This window comes from Perca fluviatilis, chromosome 8 (assembly GCF_010015445.1).
Source record: "Perca fluviatilis chromosome 8, GENO_Pfluv_1.0, whole genome shotgun sequence".
Taxonomy (NCBI): Eukaryota; Metazoa; Chordata; class Actinopteri; order Perciformes; family Percidae; genus Perca; species Perca fluviatilis.
In genome coordinates this window covers 25413465-25432160 of record NC_053119.1, presented here as the reverse complement: position 1 = coordinate 25432160, position 18696 = coordinate 25413465, and the positions used below count along the sequence as shown (strand labels likewise).

The window sequence follows — 18696 nt, the reverse complement described above, 5'->3', positions numbered from 1 at the left end:
TACACCAGCACCACCAGCCTGCCCAGTGGTAACAAGGCACGACGGATCCATGTTCTCATTCTGTTTACGCCAAATTCTGACTCTACTATCTGAATGTCTCAACAGAAATTGAGACTCATCAGACCAGGCAACATTTTTACAGTCTTCAACTGTTCAATTTTGGTGAGCTTGTGCAAATTGTAGCCTCATTTTCCTATTTTTAGTGGAGATGAGTGGTACCCAGTGGGGTCTTCTGCTGGTGTAGCCCATCCGCCTCAAGGTTGTGCGTGTTGGGGCATCACAAATGCTTTGCTGCATACCTCGGTTGTAACAAGTGGTTATTTGAGTCAAAGCTGATCTTCTATTAGCTGGAATCAGTCGGCCCATTCTCCTCTGACCTCAAGCATCAACAAGGCATTTTCGCCCACAGGACTGCTGCATACTGGATGTTTTTACTTTTTCAGACCATTCTTTGTAATCCTTAGAAATGGTTGGGCGTGAAAATTCCAGTAACTGAGCAGATGGTGAAATACTCAGACCAGCCTGTCTGGCACCAACAACCATGCCACGCTCAAAGTTGTTTAGATCACCTTTCTTTCCCATTCCGACATTCAGTTTGGAGTTCAGGAGATTGTCTAGACCTGGACCACACCCCTAAATGCATTGAAGCAGCTGCCATGTGATTGGTTGATTAGATAATTGCATTAACGAGAAATCTTACAGGTGTTCCTAATAATCCTTTAGTTGAGTGTATGTCATAAGTGTTGTCTTTTCCTGGTTTTAAAAGCTGCATTACAGCAAAGTTCTGAACTTAGCAGACTGTTATAACTGTTCTATTATTTGCCTTTACCCACTTAGTCATTATATCCACATTACTGATGATTATTTATCAAAAATCTCATTGTGTAAATATTTTGTGAAAGCACCAATAGTCAACACTACAATATCGTTGCGCTATCGATATCGAGGTATTTGGTCAAAAATATCGGGATATTTGATTTTCTCCATATCGCCCAGCCCTAGTTCTCTCTCACACACACACACACACACACACACACACACACACACACACACACACACACACACACACACACACACACACACACACACACACACACACACACACACACACACACACACACACACACACACACACACACACACACACACACACAATTAAAAAGAAGACAATTTCAGTTCAGATACTTACCTCCTCATTCAAAAACTGTAACCATGTCTAATGTTTTTGGATGCCGTATGTATGCACATACTGTTACATTACATGTCATTTAGCTGACGCTTTTATCCAAAGCGACTTACAATTGCTATATATGTCAGAGGTCGCACGCCTCTCGAGCAACTAGGGGTTAAGTGTCTTGCTTAGGGACACCTTGGTTTGTGTATCGCATTGGGAATCGAACCCAGGTCTCCCACACCAAAGGCATGTGTCATACCCACTGCGCCATCACCACCCCTGTGCGAACCAGATACACACAGTAGGGATTCCTGATGTTAGTGATTCGCCTTGAGACAAAGAAAACAACCGCAACACTACTGTTCTTCTCCAAGACACTGAGAGTATAATCTACACTGGTGTCCAAACTTGCTGCTGGGCATTTTAATGATAAATCCGTAAACTGTCTTTATAGCCCGCATCTGTGCAGCAAAATCCCTGTTGAGCCACAGTCGCAGCAGTATTGGCTTTGTTTACATGTTGATTAATTGGGCTGAGGAGATTCTTTTCCCCAGGAAATAGAACTGTCTATATCCATTCTGACCACAGCAAACTGCATACACTGAAACAAAAAACAAACTGTTATAATAGACTCTCTAAAATGACAGCCTGATCTAGCGGTTATCTTCTATCTCATCAATTATGAAGTCTTCCTGTGATTACATTTCATTTTGGGGATGAAACTCTTCAAACACGCACAAGTGTACAATTTACACCCGCATTTACGTTAAATTAATTATTGACTGTATCTTAATGCCTGAAGATGAGTGGAAAAGAGTGAACCAAACTGCCTGACCAAAGAGAGAGCGTCCCATCACATGACCCATTCTGAGCCGACTGAATAACAACACTACAAACAATGACAGTCTGCCTCTTTCAGAGTCACTGGTCTATTCATACTGTCCACTGGGATTGTCTTCCCGCTGAAAAACAATGCAACACCCTGTGGTGTTTCCATGCTGTTCTAAAGACTTAATCAGCTCACAGAGGAAGTGAAGAGACAAGGCACAAAAACAGCCAATGCATCATGGTACCGGGGACAGAGAGCTAGGGGCTGTTTAATATGACCCTTTGTGTGCACCGCAGCTTATTCATCAGAGCAAAATGGGAGAGGCGAAGATAAATCCATCTCATCATCCACCAGATGTATTGCCTCTAGTAGACCCTATTCAAACTCATGTTCATGCGTGCCATTATTTCTGAAACATGCATTAGAAAGTGTGGTGCGTACCACTCCAACCGAGGACTGCGTGCACTCCACTCACTACATGATGCGTGTGTTATGCTGAGGATGCCTTCTCTGCTTCTTCTTCCGCATACAGACCGCAAACAATGAGCCGTAAAGGCCAGTGAAGCGGAATAAAATAGTGTGCCGATGCTCAGCCAATCAAAAATAATCACACAGGTTTGTCTGCGCTGTAGCAGGTGCGAGAAGAAACGTTATCCCTCCATGAACTAATTTCCCGCTCACTTTGACACAGATACCTGCCGTTAATCATACAGAGGAATTAATGCAGAGCCGTTCAGATAAGAGCATTACACCACTGTAAAGACTCAATCTTACATCGGCTCATTTAGAGAATTTCGCAATTCCTGTGGCCACGGGGGCAATCGAGGAATTGAGGAGCACTGCAGCAATCCCATCCATGTAGCCCAAGACAATAGAACCGGTTGAATATGAAATTAAAACTGACCTGAAAATGACAAGCATCGCTGTTGCCACTTGCTTTAGGTATACGACTGGATGCGGACCATAATAATTCCTATAAAGCCCTTCTTGACAAGATGCAATCTGACAATAAACAATTACCCTGAATAGAAGATTCCTAAGAGGAGAGCAAGCAGGAGATAATGGAATCACCTGAATAGTTCCCCACTGTATAACAAAGAGAGAGGGGAGAGAGGACAGACATGTTGGATGTAGTCCGTCTGCTAACAGGAGGTTTAATCTCCATGATATTATTCATTTGTTTTTAAAACACAGTCAAAATCAGACCCATAAAGAAACCCAGTAGATGTCAATAACACACACACACACACACACACACACACACACACACACACACACACACACACACACACACACACACACACACACACACACACACACACAGTTCTACAACAACTGCCTACTCTGGTGATACAAAGGCAATGTGACCGTTTGGCATGTCACTGTGAGAGGGACATGATGACTGATGACCAACTGTTTACAGACTACTACAGATGTAATAGGATGCAGTGTGTTAAAGCTTGGTCAAAATATTGGTTGCCAAAGGGTGAGAAGGGTTCTACAACACTGTGAAAAGCTTAACTGATGGTTTCATAACTGGAATGGACCAAAACAAACTAGAATTACCACCTTGCAGTTGCAGTTCACATCCATGTCTGTCTAGACTCATATAATGTGTTATGTAGTAAAGACTCACCACAGTTTCAAGGTGGACAGCCAAAATTAGTGTCACCAATTCAGTATCCGACCAAATGTGAAATATGATCACAATCTTGATTCTGTTCCTGGGTTATGGCGTTGGCTAATGGCAAGATAAGCATTATTGCAGAACGTTATGATGTAGAAATTAAGTTGACCTTTGACCTTTTGAAAGTTTGTCATAATTAGCGTATGCATTTTTTGAGTAAAGGCCAAACAAGTGTTTTGTGAGGTAACCGTGATATTGACCTTTGACAACCAAAATCTACTCAGCTCATCCTTGACGTTTGAGCCAAATTTGAAGAAATTCCCTCAAGGCGTTCCTGAGATACCACGTTCACGAAAATAGAATGGACGGACAACCCGAAAACACAACACCTCCGACCACGGCTATCGCTGGCGTGGAAGCATAAAAACAGAAACCATTTTATGAAGAAAAAAGAAGAAAAAAGGTTATTTATTGAGTGCCTGCCATCCCTATGCAGTGTATCCTAAGCTAAAAATCCCCCAAATTATACAAATCAATTAATCAATCAATGAAGAATAATTAAAGTCTGAATCACATGCTGCACCTGTGGTTATATGCTAATCAGAGACATTAAAGTGCCCATGTTATGCTCATTTCAGGTTCATAATTGTATTTTGAGGTTGGACCAGAATAGGTTTACATGGTTTAATTTTCGGAAAACACCATATTTTTGTTGTACTGCACATTGCCGCAGCTCCTCTTTTCACCCTGTGTGTTCAGGTCTCCGTTTTAGCTACGGAGTGAGGCATCGCACTTCTATTCCATCTTTGTTGGGAGTCGCACATGCGCAGTAGCTAGGTAAGGATCACATTTGTTTCTACAACTTCAGTCAGTACAAGGCAGGATTAGCCGGGAAACTCTTCTAAACGAGGGCGCACTTCCAACTTTGCGTGGAATACCTACAGAACAGGGACATGTAAGTAGTTCTTTTGTAGATTAAGGTGAACTAGTGTGTGCTGTAGCAGTGTTTTGCCATTCAGAATGAGCTAGCATGCTACGGTTAGCCACCTCGTTTTGGCTAGTGACGTAGAAAGCCATGCAGATTTTGACCAGCTCACCCGGAGACTGAAGGTAGGATACATTATGAAACCCGTATCTCACTCAAAACAGCATGGATGGATTTTTTTTCCACGTTTGTATGAAGCACCAGAGACCCAAAATAACACCCCAAATCCCAGAGAAAGCGATTTTTTCATAATATGGGCACTTTAAAGACGCTGCCATGGTAACCTATGTCACACAGTGGCGCCGGCTGCAGGTTACCATTCTCCCAGGATGGATGCTGAGATGAAGTACACAGTTAAGTGACATGAAGAGAGCCTACGTACTTAATAAAACAGTGGTTCAATTCAGCTGTCTGTACAGTAAGGAAAGACAGAACTGTACAGACACTGAATAAATACAGTGTATGACAACTGACTATATTTCAGAGGTGTATGTTTTCCTTGACATTTACATTCATTCTAAGATACATTGCAGCCAATTGCCAAGCAACATATTATGCTGTATAGAATCCTTATTGTGATACCATTGTTGTTGCCAACATGTTATGAAAGTATTAAAGTGTGACACAATTGTGATTTCCAAAACTACACAAGATAACCCAAATTCACGAGTGGTTTACCATAACTTAATTATAACTAAATAACTAAATTCCTTCAGCACAAGCTTCATGTCGAAACTGATTTAAATACTGCCGTACACTCTGCCTTAACCTTTTCAAAACACTTTCATCTTCACCTGGGGATACAACCTTTGCAACACGGCCTCAGGATAAACTTTAACTTTCTGCCTCTCCAGTGGAAAAATAATCGAAAATCGAAAAGTTGTCTCTCCATGTTGTCTCCACGCAACAAATGGGCTTTCTGGAGCGCAGAGAGCATTACAGCCTCACATGGATGCTAGTGTGGTTTTAAGTCTTGTTCGCCTCTATTCATGAAACATTAAAGCACAACTTTTAATAATGCAGTTTGTGCCCGACTATTGCCAAGTTTTGTATTAGAGGAAGCTTCTTTTTTTGTTGCTTTTGTAATGACCATTTCCCCATGCAAAGTAATCCAATCTCTATTGAATTCCAGTCTTCATCCTGTTTATTGGTTAGGGATTTAATTCCCAAGTCTTAAATGTGTAAATGGCCATTGCTGGATCAGAAAACTTTCTCTGACTGAAGCTGATAACCTGAAACCAGCTACACCCCCCCCCCCATATCTCAGGCACAGCAGGCTGATCTTGCTTCATTATACAGGTCCCAGGTCTGGGGATAGCGGATTCTTGCCAAGCAGAGTGAAACTTCCTTTTTCCTGCATTTAACGTTTGTATGTTTAGAAAGAAAGAAAAAAAAAATGCAAACTTTAAATACAGACTATGTCTTAGGCTTAATGTGAAATTTCTCTAGTATCTAATACTCCTTTGAAGTTTGAATCTCAAGCCTACAAGAGTGAGAAAGGGAGAGAAAAAACCCATTGGAGAGATAAACTTGTATCTTTCCTTCAGAAAGCACACGGCATCGGCTTATAGGTAATGAATAGTGAGCACCTACGCTGTCCCCGCTCTCCCTTTCACTTGAGACTTCTTACATTCTTCTTTCCCTCTTTCCTCTTTTGTGACTTTTTTTCTTGGTCTAGTCTCGGTCTTTCATTATGCCCTGTATCTACTTTTCAACTTGTTTTTCTACTACCCATCTCGCCCTTCATTCGCCCACGCTTGTCATGCCTTCCCCTCTCTGCCCTTTGTCGTCTCCATAGGCACCACTGATCCAGGGTTACTGAAGGGAGTCCTTCCTAGCCTGATCGGCACAGTCAGTCATCTGACCACTGAGCTGGCTCTGTCCCACGGCCAGACAGCCATTATGAAGACTGACTGGTCACAGCAGCGCCCACACACTTGGCAGGCTGGCAGACCTCCCCCCTGTTGCCTCTTTCAAACAACCCCCTCCTCTAACAGCAGAACACTGGCGCCACCTTAATCAGCGAACTGCCCAGGTGCCCGGATGAGCTGTCCCGGAATCTGGATTGCTCTGGAGAGATTTTAAAATTAAAAGCCTGTTTATGTCACACTTGGGGCAATGATACCGACTCCTCCTCTGTCTGTACTCTTCTCTATCAGAGATGGAGGGATGTCAGAGGCACATATGGCCAGAGACGAGGAGGGGGGAGAGAAAAAGAGACTGTGAGACAGAGAAAAACAGACAGAGTTGGAGAACAGACTGGCCATTAGGCAAAGCCTTCTGTCACATGAAAAGTCCCCCTCCCCTGCATCCAAGCCCTGTCTTCCAACCCCATCAGTGTGAAGGACACCCAGACAGACAGCCCAGAAAACCTGGGCTCCAGACTGTCGCAACTCTCATCTTGGCTGATAAAAGTCTCACATGCTTTATCCATCCCTCCCCTATTTCTCCTTTGCAGAATGTTAAACACACTGAGGAATAAAGGCCTTCCCTTAGGGTGCAGCACAAAGATCTTTTTCTCGCGACAAAAAAAAAAAAAAAAATGAACAGCAATAAACTCTTTAAAGAAAAGATCTAAATGCAAAATTCGTGCTTTGATGCAAACGTATAAGCATCAGACTTTACAGGTGGCACTGCACAAACTGAGACAAGTTTGGGCTTTATTAGTCTGTGAAATGTGTTCTTAGGTGCAGCATTGCAACACAGTGAAATATAGTCATGGGGCTTGACAGCTCCCCAGTGCTCCCTGACTAATAAACTTTTATGTGCACTAATGCATCCTGAAAAAAAAAAATCAGTCATAAAGACTGCCTTCTCCTGAAGGTGACGTGATCCTATCTGATATTTCATCAACAATTTCATTGTTTAAAAAAATGTCAATTGAGAGGCATGCCCATCCTTGAGAATTGGATTTTTTTTTTACCACAGTTGATAGAAGACATAATCTCTATTTAAAACATGCAAATGTCTCTCCATACTGTGTGTGGATAACATTCAAATATATCAACTATAAAAACCACTAGTGAAAAAATGTCTGGTTCAAAAGGGAAACTCAGATGTGCAAACGAGGCCCCGCGTCAGAAAAAGCAATTAATTTCTCGTTCACATCCCTCCCTTCACAGAACAACGCTGGATTAAGGTGATTTTGTAAAGTGCATGCTAAATCTCCCATTAGAATCCTGAGGTAGTTAAATTCCCACCATCTCCTCATTCCTCTCGAGCCAACACTATAAATCTACATGGTGACAAGGCTGCTGAATTAAACATGGCAAACCTTCGCTCACTCCTCCTTCCCCTCACTTGGAGAATGACGGAGCAGAGGGACACGCTGAGGACTGGGAGAGTGCCCTGACAACCGCCCCACTGATTCCTGGGACACGTGCTCTGACGTTGTTGCTGTGTCCAACTGTGGAAGGGAGATGTTTGCCAATGGTGTGTGTGTGTGTGTGTGTGTGTGTGTGTTGTGTGTGTGTGTGTTGACAGTTCATACCTAGGGCCAGAGGTTTGATAAGGCAGTGATTCATTGCCCCTTGGTTCAGCCTGCCACTATCGTCCTCCTACATCTCCAACCCGCTTAAATCAGACCTGTAATTCCACCCGAAGGCTAACACACTGTGATGTGCATGTGTACGTGTGTGTGTGTGTGTGTGTGTGTGTGGTTAAAGGGGACACAGTAGGTGAGACAGTGTGAGGAAAGCATCTGTGTGTGAAAGCATCTTCCTGTCTGTGCCGAGACAGTTGCCTTGTTCTTTCCACTAATTACCCTAACTGTGTGTGTGCGTGTGTGTCTCGTGTTTATGTGTGGTTGTAAAATGAATAATGAATGTTTTTACACAGTGTGACATCTTCTGAGCGCTTTAACTTGTGTGTGCGTGAGCATTGCATGCATGATAGAGTGGAAGGCAAAGTTTCTACAGATTCAGCATGACAATCTGCCTTGTGGATAGAACACTATGAGCGGAAGTGTGTGTGTGTGTGTGTGTGTGTGTGTGTGTGTGTGTGTGTGAAAGAGAGAGGAAATGGGAGAGAGAATATGCAAAGAGTTTGCAGAGAATCTATTTTTCCCGTTTGTAAATGGGTATAATTCCCTGACAAGATACAAGACAGGAGAAGAGGGAGCTCTAATTGCCTGGTCCACTTCCTGTACAGTGTGTCATATCAGCCTTACCCAAGCCAAATAATGTTATTCTCAAATGCAAACAAATCTCAAAAGCACCCCCACATTGCCTACAGCATGCAAGATGCACATCTTACCAATTAGCAACTGGCTGATTGGCAGTTTCCCGAGGTGGTGATTTCGGTTGACAACATTGACATTTGCTGATCATTACAGTCCAGCTGTTAAATGTCCAGATCGTATAATTTGTTCAGACGTACCCATAGAAGCTTGCCAGGGTCTGTTTACATTGTTGAAATGGCAAAAAAAAAAAAAAAATGCTACAACTTATTATTAGCCATGCAAGCATGCTAGTGGCATGGCTCCAGAGATGGCAATGTCTCTCTGTCTGTCCACCACCTTGGTCCAGACTGGTCGTGCGTTCATGGGCATCGGAAAACCATTTTTCCCAGTGAAAACGTCATCAGCCACGTCACTTTCACTACTTTGTTTTATGACAAAACTAGTGAGATCCCCATCAGTCTCAACTGTAATTTATGTCTAGTGCTAATTAAGGATGCACCCATCTGATGCTGATACTATCGGTGACAATGGTGCCGATCTATTCAATTCAATGTTTATATACAGTTTTTTTTGTGATTGTTGCGGTCAAAAATCCTTGATTATGCGGCACGTTTTCTTAAAAAATGCGATGGAATATGCGGGATATTTATGCAATTTTATGCGATGAAATTGCGGGAACTTGCAAAAATTGCGGAAACTTGCAAAAACTGCAGTTTGATGAAAAAGAGAAAGAAAAGTGATTCCCCCAACATATATAAACGCCCTGCTGTTCACGTCGCGTAATTACGTCACTTCATAACGTTTCCATGGCAACAGGGGGAAATGGCTGCTCTTCTCTTAATCTTCTTATATACTTTCTATGCTCTTAATACATCAATGGAAGTAAACGCAACATTTTTTAACTTTCTGCTAAGATATATGTGACTTTTTTGCAACGAAAATGCGGGGATTATGAAATCATGCAAGCCCCGCATATTTTGCGCAGAAATCGGAGGGACTGTAAAAGGTTTACACTTGAATTGTAATTCCTGCTAATTTTGAAGATTTATTTTGCTGGTGCAATATTTATTATTACAAAGTTAGGAAAGTAATGTTTAAGTCAAGCCTGATGTTGCCTTAACACATAAAAGAATGATCCCAGTCACTTCCACACAGCGAGGCAAACAGTTTATTAATCAAACACTGGTAACTGATCAGTACTCCGTATCAGCCGACACCCAAAGCCAAGGTATCGATATCAGGACTAAAAAAGTCAGATCGGTGTATCCCTGGTGTAATTTCGCAAATGTTAGCATGCTAACATGTTTAATTAGAATAGTAAACATGCCTTATCAATGCGAGCATGTTAGCATTCTAATGCTCAGCATTTAGTTCAAAGCAGCGCCTTGCCTAAGCACAGCCTCACAGAGTTGCTAGCATTGGTTTAGACCAGGGGTTTTCAACCAAGGACCCCTTAACTGAAAGAGAAATGAAGCAGGGACCCCCATTGTATAAAATGAAGTTGCATATTGCACTAGGACTACAATAATGGGGCGGTCTAAAGGCTTTATACATACCTTTTTTGCATAGAATACTAAGCTCTTAAAATATTTTTTGGCATGATTTTATAATTCATCTTTTAATGTTTAACATACATGTGGCACAGTGAATCCTTAGGATTAAAGGTGCCGTAGGTAGGATTGCAAAGATCCAGGACTTATCCAAAAAAATTTGAACATCAACAACTTCTCAGTCTTTCCACTAAAGCCCAAAACGGTCTCCTAAGCCCCTCCCCCCACAAGGGAGAATGATTGGTGTGCATGAGCAGTGATTGACACGCAGTTAGACACCCACCTGGCCCTGATTGGTGCATCTGAACAGGAAGCGGTGGTGCCAGAGGAGCCGGATTTTCTTTTCTTTTTTAATGAGCTGCTTCATGTAGTTCTACTGGAACATAGGGTCAGTTTCCACAAATATGACAGAAAGTTAGTTTTATAAGGCTTACCTAGTGCACCTTTAACTGTATCTGTGGAAGGCTATCTTAGTGGCTACCTTACCTATAAGGCCAGTATGCCTATCGTCAGTGGGATTTATATTTGCTAATAATATGTTGGATTCATGTTAAGACATTTTAATTTTTGCAACAAAAAAAAAAGAACAATAATTTGGAGGACCCCTGCAGTGACCCCCTGTTGAAGAGCTCTGGTTTAGACAGTTTGAGATGAGTTTTGTTGTCAAAAGACTTTGATTTAAATTTCCGATCTATATTCAAGCATTTAAAATATGTATTATATTTTTTATTTTACAATTGTATTGTATAAGATATATCATGTTCTACAGTCTGACACCTGAGACATGGCATGTGAATTGCTCTAAATGCTGCTCCTAAATCACAGATTCGGAACTAGAAGATTATTTCATTACTGCTATCTCGCCAGACATAATTTGACATGTGATGGAGATTTAAAAAAAAAGAAAAAAAATCACAACATCTGCATCTTCCATGTAGCGACCCAGCTCCTGCTGTCTGCCAACTCTATCCATCCGTGCACTTCCTCAATCACTTTCCTCTCACTTTCTTCTTTTCGAAGACACACACACACACACACACACACACACACACACACACACACACACACACACACACACACACACACACACACACACACACACACACACACACACACACACACACACACACACACACACACACACGTATGTTGTTTAGAAGGGGATTTCTGATAGCAAATCCTCACAGCCTTCCTCTTAACAGAGCACACAAACCGCAGAGGCGTCTATGACAATGTGATTGGTAGATGGGGCAGCTAGAGAAGTCTGGGTGGGTAATTCAATGAGCAGGTGTAGGGAAAAAAGAATGTCAGGCTGGGAGAAAGGAGTGCAGCACATAGAAACGCTGTTCTGTATTCATAAATAATGAAGCAGATAATAACCAATCAACACATTTTACGATGTGACATAAACATGACATGTTCTGCCTCAATTTACAGTCACAGAGAACGTTAACGAATGCAAGTCCTGGGGAAAAAAAAGCGGTTATGGTTTTTCCGTTTAAGCGTCTCAGTAGGATGTTTAACACTGGGCTACATATTAGATAGCACAAGGTTATCAGGAAGGGTATTTGTTGAAGCAGATATAACAAAATATGGACTGCTGGAATATATAAAATGATCATACCAGGAAGCTTGGTCATGTTTACCATCAGAGACTAACCTATTGTTGCTGTCTTGTGCACTGGGGCTTTCTGAAATATTATTTGCCACGCTCTCTTTCATTTTTCATGCCTTTTCCTTTTGCATTACCAACCTGCCCAGAAAGCTTGCCTTAGTTTAGCTAGCCGTTTTTCCCCTCCGCTTTCTTTCCCCTTTCCTCTTCAGCAGTCACCCCATATCTTTCTCTGTGCAGCTGAAATACATCTAAACAGGCTACACCTTACACTCATCTCGTCTCAGCCTGCTTACTCCATACCTGCGCTTGATTTCATTTCCAAAATTCATCATTACAAACACTATTCTTTTATCACTATATTTCATAGCATTTGTTCTTTGCAAGTCTTTAATACCATCCTAAAATGATGTTCACATATAGATGTCTTCTATTTAACTTGCACAAAGTCCCTCTGGATAAGAGCATTGGCCTGATATGTAAAATATGGAGTGCAAAGGTTCTCAACCCATTACGTTTAGTTAAATATAGCTCTTTTTTCCAGAGTTTAAGACCAATTTGATCAAATATGAATATTTAAAGAGTCATGTGGTGCCCCTTGTTAAATTGTTAAATCCCTCTCTCTTTTCAGCTTTTCAATGACAGCATAATAAAGCTGACAAGGCATGAAGTCACTATGCTGACAAAGGGTTGGGAAATTTCCGGAATTTTTCCAAGGGAAGTTAAGCTCGGGAATTTTGCACAATTTCAGTATAAAATTGTAGGGCTACCATTTAATAGTGAACTTATTTAAGGGAGGGGGATACACTTAAAAAAAAAAGCATTACTAGGTCGTATGGCATGTTTTATTGATAAATATGCCAATTTAACCGAATTGTAACTTGCACTGCATTCAGCAGCACTCTTCCATTACGGACAAGATCATTTGCCAGCATCCCATTAAATAGGAATTCAGTTAAATTACAACCCTTACATGCACAGTGCATTCTCTCATCCCAAGTGCAGCCCAAACTACTTGGAAGAGAAAAATACTTTGCACATCTATTTATTTATTCATTTAATGTTTTTTTTTTAATAGCGAAAAGTATGTAGCATAAAGCTATGGCACACACCACAGTATTTATAGCCCAATCATTATGCCGATGCGTAGGATGAGGGATGAGTAGGTCAAACAAAATCCTTCACACTGTCCTAACTTGCAAAAATACATTCATAAGCGACGTTTCGGTACTAGACCTTCATCAGGTAAAATGCCCGTCCGTCCACACTAAACAGTCTATACTGCTGACACTATTAAACTGTCTGGGCCAAAGGACTACATGCTTTCATGTAGGTTTTGATTATATACTGGGCGGGATAGATTTTATATTTCTTATGTTATTTCAGTTAACTAGCAGATGGTAAAGCAAAATACACAGTTTATAACTTGTGTTAACACCTTCTGCTAGTCATACAACAGAAACAAGGGAAGGCAAGGAAAGGTATGTGGGAGAGAGATGTTCTTTGCACACATGGATCAACAATCCATTATTCATCGGCACTACGGGCTCAAAGAATCAGCACAAACACCGCATTAACCCGATTCTGCCGCACTATAGCCTTCTCTGGGATTACAGACAAGACATGCAGCACTTGCCAGAGCTCTCATATCTATCTACACAGCAGATCAATAGAAGCACTCTTAAAGCTCTGGTCAAAGCTCTATACTGCGTGGCTGGCCCTGTACTGAAGGAAATTAACAACTAAACAAATCCAGTAGCCGTGCCACTACATCTCTGGTGAAATTCAAAAGCACGAAGTACGTCAAATTTATATAGGTGGCAGTCAAATCCAATATCAAAAGAAGCGGTTTCTGTTTGAAAAATACATTCATACCTGTCATGTCTGTTTCACAAAAATACATCCCTAACTCTTTGGTCTCCATTGCATTTTTTGACAGGCGGTTATACAGCCATGAGTCATTCTTGCCACTTTAACGGGATATTCAATTAGAAAGCTTTCATTTCTCAACTTGCTCTTTAAACCATCATATTGCACTGGAAGGTTTGGATGAAATCTGGAGCCTCTCACATGCAAAACGGAGATAGATGAGTGGTGCCACAGTGTTTTTTTTGTAGGTGAATTACCTCATTTCTATTCAGGAGAAACAAATAACTGCCATTATTCATTATTCATCACAAAAGACAAAGCTAACAGAAGCGCGCGCACCCACACACACACACACACACACACACACTAATGACATGACAAAATTGGAGGAACGTGTGACGTGTGTGGCATGAATTATGCATGCTTATAGTCTCTTATCATCTAAATGCATGTCTCTGTATTTGTCAGTTTGGTTTGTGTATGCTTTGCATTCATTTGGGACCTCAGATCCACCCCTGTGGAATGGTGATGGCTAAGGGAGAGAGAGAAAAGAGAAGAAGACTTACAGAAGCACATACACACAGAGAGAGACAGGGAGGGAGAGAGAGCGCGAGTGAGTGAGTGAGTGAGTGAGTGTGTTTGTATTAACGAAGATGTTTAGTGCAGTCACAACAAGCAGCTGGGCCATACACATTCATATATTCAAATTATCGAGGGCGTGTTGACACACGCACACGCAAAGGGATAAAGGCGAGAGGGCTTGTACTGGCTCCTTTTGTAGGAAGCAATGTTAATTTTTAACTAGAGGGAATGCAGCTCTCTCCCTCCATGCCCTCATCTCTGGGCTCCATACTGTTTCCTCTAGTCACGCTCCCCTGACACCTCCCTGCTTCACTCAACCCATCTATGTGACCCAGCGAAGGGCAAGCAGCTCAGACAGACAGATAAGCTGTGTCCCCAAAGTGCCCGCCTCGCTTCCCTGTCAGCCCCCTTTTCCCTGAGTTTGCGTGCTCGTGTGAATGTACACCCTGATTGGGGGTGGTCTACAGCCGTCATTCAGCGAGACACAGTGAGCGATTCGCCCCACTGCCCCTTCTGTCAGCGAGCATGCGATGGTGGCAGATTACAACAAGGGATTTGAGAACATTCAAAACGGAGCATAAAGAGGTATTCGCATATATACATAATTATGTCAGTGAGAGACGGTCTTTAAAACCAAATTACAGAGTGAAAACAATGTATAGCACATTATTCAAGTATAGGTGTAAATAATGTCAGCCTCATACAGTATATGTGAGTGCATGTTAAAGACAAGAAAGTGAAAAGAACAGGGAAGGAAATTAAGATTAGGCAGAATTTGCCCAATTTTCAGCTCTCTCTGTGTGTGTGTGTGTGTGTGTGTGTGTGTGTGTGTGTGTGTGTGTGTGTGTGTGTGTGTTTGGGCCCATGCATGCATGATAAAGTGAGCGAAGCAGGGGACAGGAGCTCTGGAGATACAGCGGTGACGTGAGCGATTGGAGCAATGAATGGGGGGACCTTGCATTGTAATTAGAAGTGCTACGTTTCCCAGCAGGCTTTACCATTTTAGTGTAATTACACGGTGTGATTTATATGCTCAGAAGGCCTCCACCATTCTTGCTAAGCAAACTTGCCACATGTCCCAAAGCTTTACCTTTTCTTGATTCAGATGGTTTTATAGATTTACTGATCATGAAGCAGATTGCAGCTCTGAAAACAAACCACAAACCAGCTAAAAGGTATTGAGTTGTATGCTGTTTTTTGAAGCTTCCACTTCCCTTGCATCACAGTTATTTATGCCTACTTTTCCTCTCCTTTATTTGATATGTATGAATTCTGAATCTCCCCTATACTCTTGTATCACTTTCTCTTTCTTCCCTTCGTGTGACATGTTTTTAGACAGTATGCCCTGGGGTTCTGCACATAAAATAAACCTGATACAGACAAAAAGGCACTGGGGCACATTCTCCAAAAAAATATCAAGCAGGAACTGGGTGCAAAGTGAGTTAGTGCGATACGCTCACACAGACGTGTCCCTTACAATCCACATGTGCTCCACTCTATTCATTGTTTTATTCCCGTGACATGCATTCATCCAGTAGTTTGACCTGCACTGCACACGACTACACATTTCTTTGGAAGGTATTTACTATTGTAGACGGGTGTTGATGAATGAGTCAGAAAAAAGCTAGAGAAAGTAGCCAATCAACGACAACTAGCAAGTGTTAAACCGTTTTTTCAGCTTTCTCAGGACATATCTTTTCTTTAAGGCCTCCCGTTTTCATCGCTATTCTTTTTATGCTTAGAATGACAGGATACAAAAACACAAGGGAAGGCTCGCTGTGAGAGGCAAAGAAAACCGCCAGTTGCATCTCCGACAGGACCTAACTTAAAGATGACACTGCTTTCCAAAACACTTCACTGCTTGTATTGGTGGATGTTTAGCTATACCAGTGTTGACTGTTACCTGCATTTACATGAATAGTTTGAATTTCCCCAGTAGTGGCAGGGAAAAAGCCGAAACATCTGGGCAATGAGGCTCAGGGTTTAAGGTTTCGACTGTTCCTATGATACTGAACTTCAGATTCAGAGCTATAGTTCAGAAATGCAGCTGTCATGACAGACAGCTATGCCCCCAATTTAGCTTGTTGTTCACAAGGCTAATATTTCAACATGCTAACTTTGTGTTTGAGCGAGCTTTAATTTCTGTGTCTTACAATTCCAATTATGATGCACAACAACCAAACAATGGCTTACTGTATATGCTACTGGGAAGGGTCCGTGTAATGAGTAACTTGATATGAATTGTAATTATTTTGTAATTATTATTATAACTGTTCAATTTTACCAGATTACCAGAATCTTGTTGATGGGAGTCACTACCGTTTGCTCTCAGAGATAATCGGTCAGTTCCAGAGCCTTACAGAGAGAAGAGTTGAGACAATCTTTGATCTCGCTAGCGAGGTGGTCACGTGGTTCACGTAAGCCTGTATAGTTCCAAAACACGCCCACGCTGTCATGTTCTTCTATGGGACTGACCGCAGCGATTGCGATATTGAATGGTAAATATAAATGAAAACACATACCCAAGTACAGTACAGGCCAAAAGTTTGGACACACCTTCTCATTCAATGTGTTTCTTTATTTTCATGACTATTTACATTGTAGATTCTCACTGAAGGCATCAAAACTATGAATGAACACATATGGAATTAAGTACTTAACAAAAAAGTGTGAAATAACTGAAAACATGTCTTATATTTTAGATTCTTCAAAGTAGCCACCCTTTGCTTTTTTGGTAACTCTGCAAACCCTTGGTGTTCTCTCAATGAGCTTCATGAGGTAGTCACCTGAAATGGTTTTCACTTCACAGGTGTGCTTTGTCAAGGTTAATTAGTGGAATTTGTTCCCTTATTAATAAAAAAAGCAAAGGGTGGCTACTTTGAAGAATCTAAAATATAAGACATGTTTTCAGTTATTTCACACTTTTTTGTTAAGTACATAATTAATTAATAATTCATAGTTTTGATGCCTTCAGTGAGAATCTACAATGTAAATAGTCATGAAAATAAAAAGGAAACGCATTGAATGAGAAGGTGTGTCCAAACTTTTGGCCTGCACTGTACTTGTTTGACTGTTATTGCATATTTGTAAAAGTCAGTTTTACTTTTGGAGTGGTAGTGTGACAACTGAAACATTCACTATAAAAACAATTAAAAATGAGAACCCATTACAGATAATGTATCTGTAGTATAATACTGGTCTGTAATACAAAAATTATTTTCTTAAAGGCATAATCTGTCATTAATGTAATCAATAATCACCCAACAACAAGTTTAAAACACAAGAATAAAAACATTCTTTTACTTCCAGAGTGATTGTCAGGTCTTTTATATACAGATGTACAGTAGAACAGATAGCTAAAGTCAAAACAGGGCTTTATCTTCAAATGTGATCAAATAAAAAAAACAAGCTGCTTATTTTCCATCTTAAGTCATAAATAAATGGACCAGTTTATATTATTATTACACTACAATATTAAAAGTAGCCTAACTATTGTTTATCAAAGTGTCACAGAACATTAATTTGCTACTCTGCTTTCTCAATCGCAAAGTAGCAACTGTCCAATCAGCATTTAGTGTCCAGCCCACTTCTTCTGATGAGGCATGAGTTGACCACACAACCATGATCATTTTAAGACTAAGAAACACAATTCTGAATGGCTTTTTATTTTCCAAAACTCCCAGACGGCTCAGTAGACAAGTCGAAAGCCATATGCACATTGTGTAAAGCCGAATTAAAATATCACCGGAGCACGTCAAGCTTGAGCTACCACCTACGAGCTAAGCATAGTACAGTTAACGTGACTCCAGTTGATGCTAGCAGGCTCAGGCATAGCACTATTTTGGAGAGTGCTAGTTGCCGACCTGTTGATGAAACCAGATCCCCAAAAATTACTACAGCTCTTGCGAAATGGGTGGCAACTAACTGCAGACCTGTCAGCATCGTAGAAGACTCGGGTCTTAAAGACGACGGTTGGCATGTTCTGACCCGTCCTATACATCGTCGAGGGGGACAGCAGCCCCACGCACTCCACGGAGAAAGCAGCCCAACTGGAACTGCTGCAAAGTGATGCAAGGTGATCATTGGACGTCAGTAAGTAATCAAAATTATTAATTTTTCTTTTGTTTACAGTAAATAAATAAATAATAAATAAATACAAATCTTAAAATCAAGTTCATAAAGTCACTTTCTTTGCATTAATTTGATTCCCAATCAAGATACACTGGTAAGAATTGCTTTCCATTGTTAATATGTACTTAAAAACTGTTCTGAAATGCAAAATAATAGA

General features: G+C 41.2%; 1 protein-coding gene and 1 long non-coding RNA gene across 3 annotated transcripts in view; one reads left to right on the top strand and one right to left on the bottom strand.

The window, feature by feature from the left end:
• LOC120564131 overlaps positions 1–6609 on the top strand; it is a 70754-nt gene extending 64145 nt beyond the window's left edge. The window contains exon 3 of the long non-coding RNA XR_005640065.1: positions 6414–6609. This is a non-coding gene — a long non-coding RNA (uncharacterized LOC120564131). The remainder of the gene's footprint in view (positions 1–6413) is intronic.
• The window catches only part of trim44 (tripartite motif containing 44), a 56973-nt gene that overhangs the window by 12263 nt on the left and 26014 nt on the right, over positions 1–18696 (bottom strand). The gene's annotated exons all lie outside the window — the stretch shown is intronic.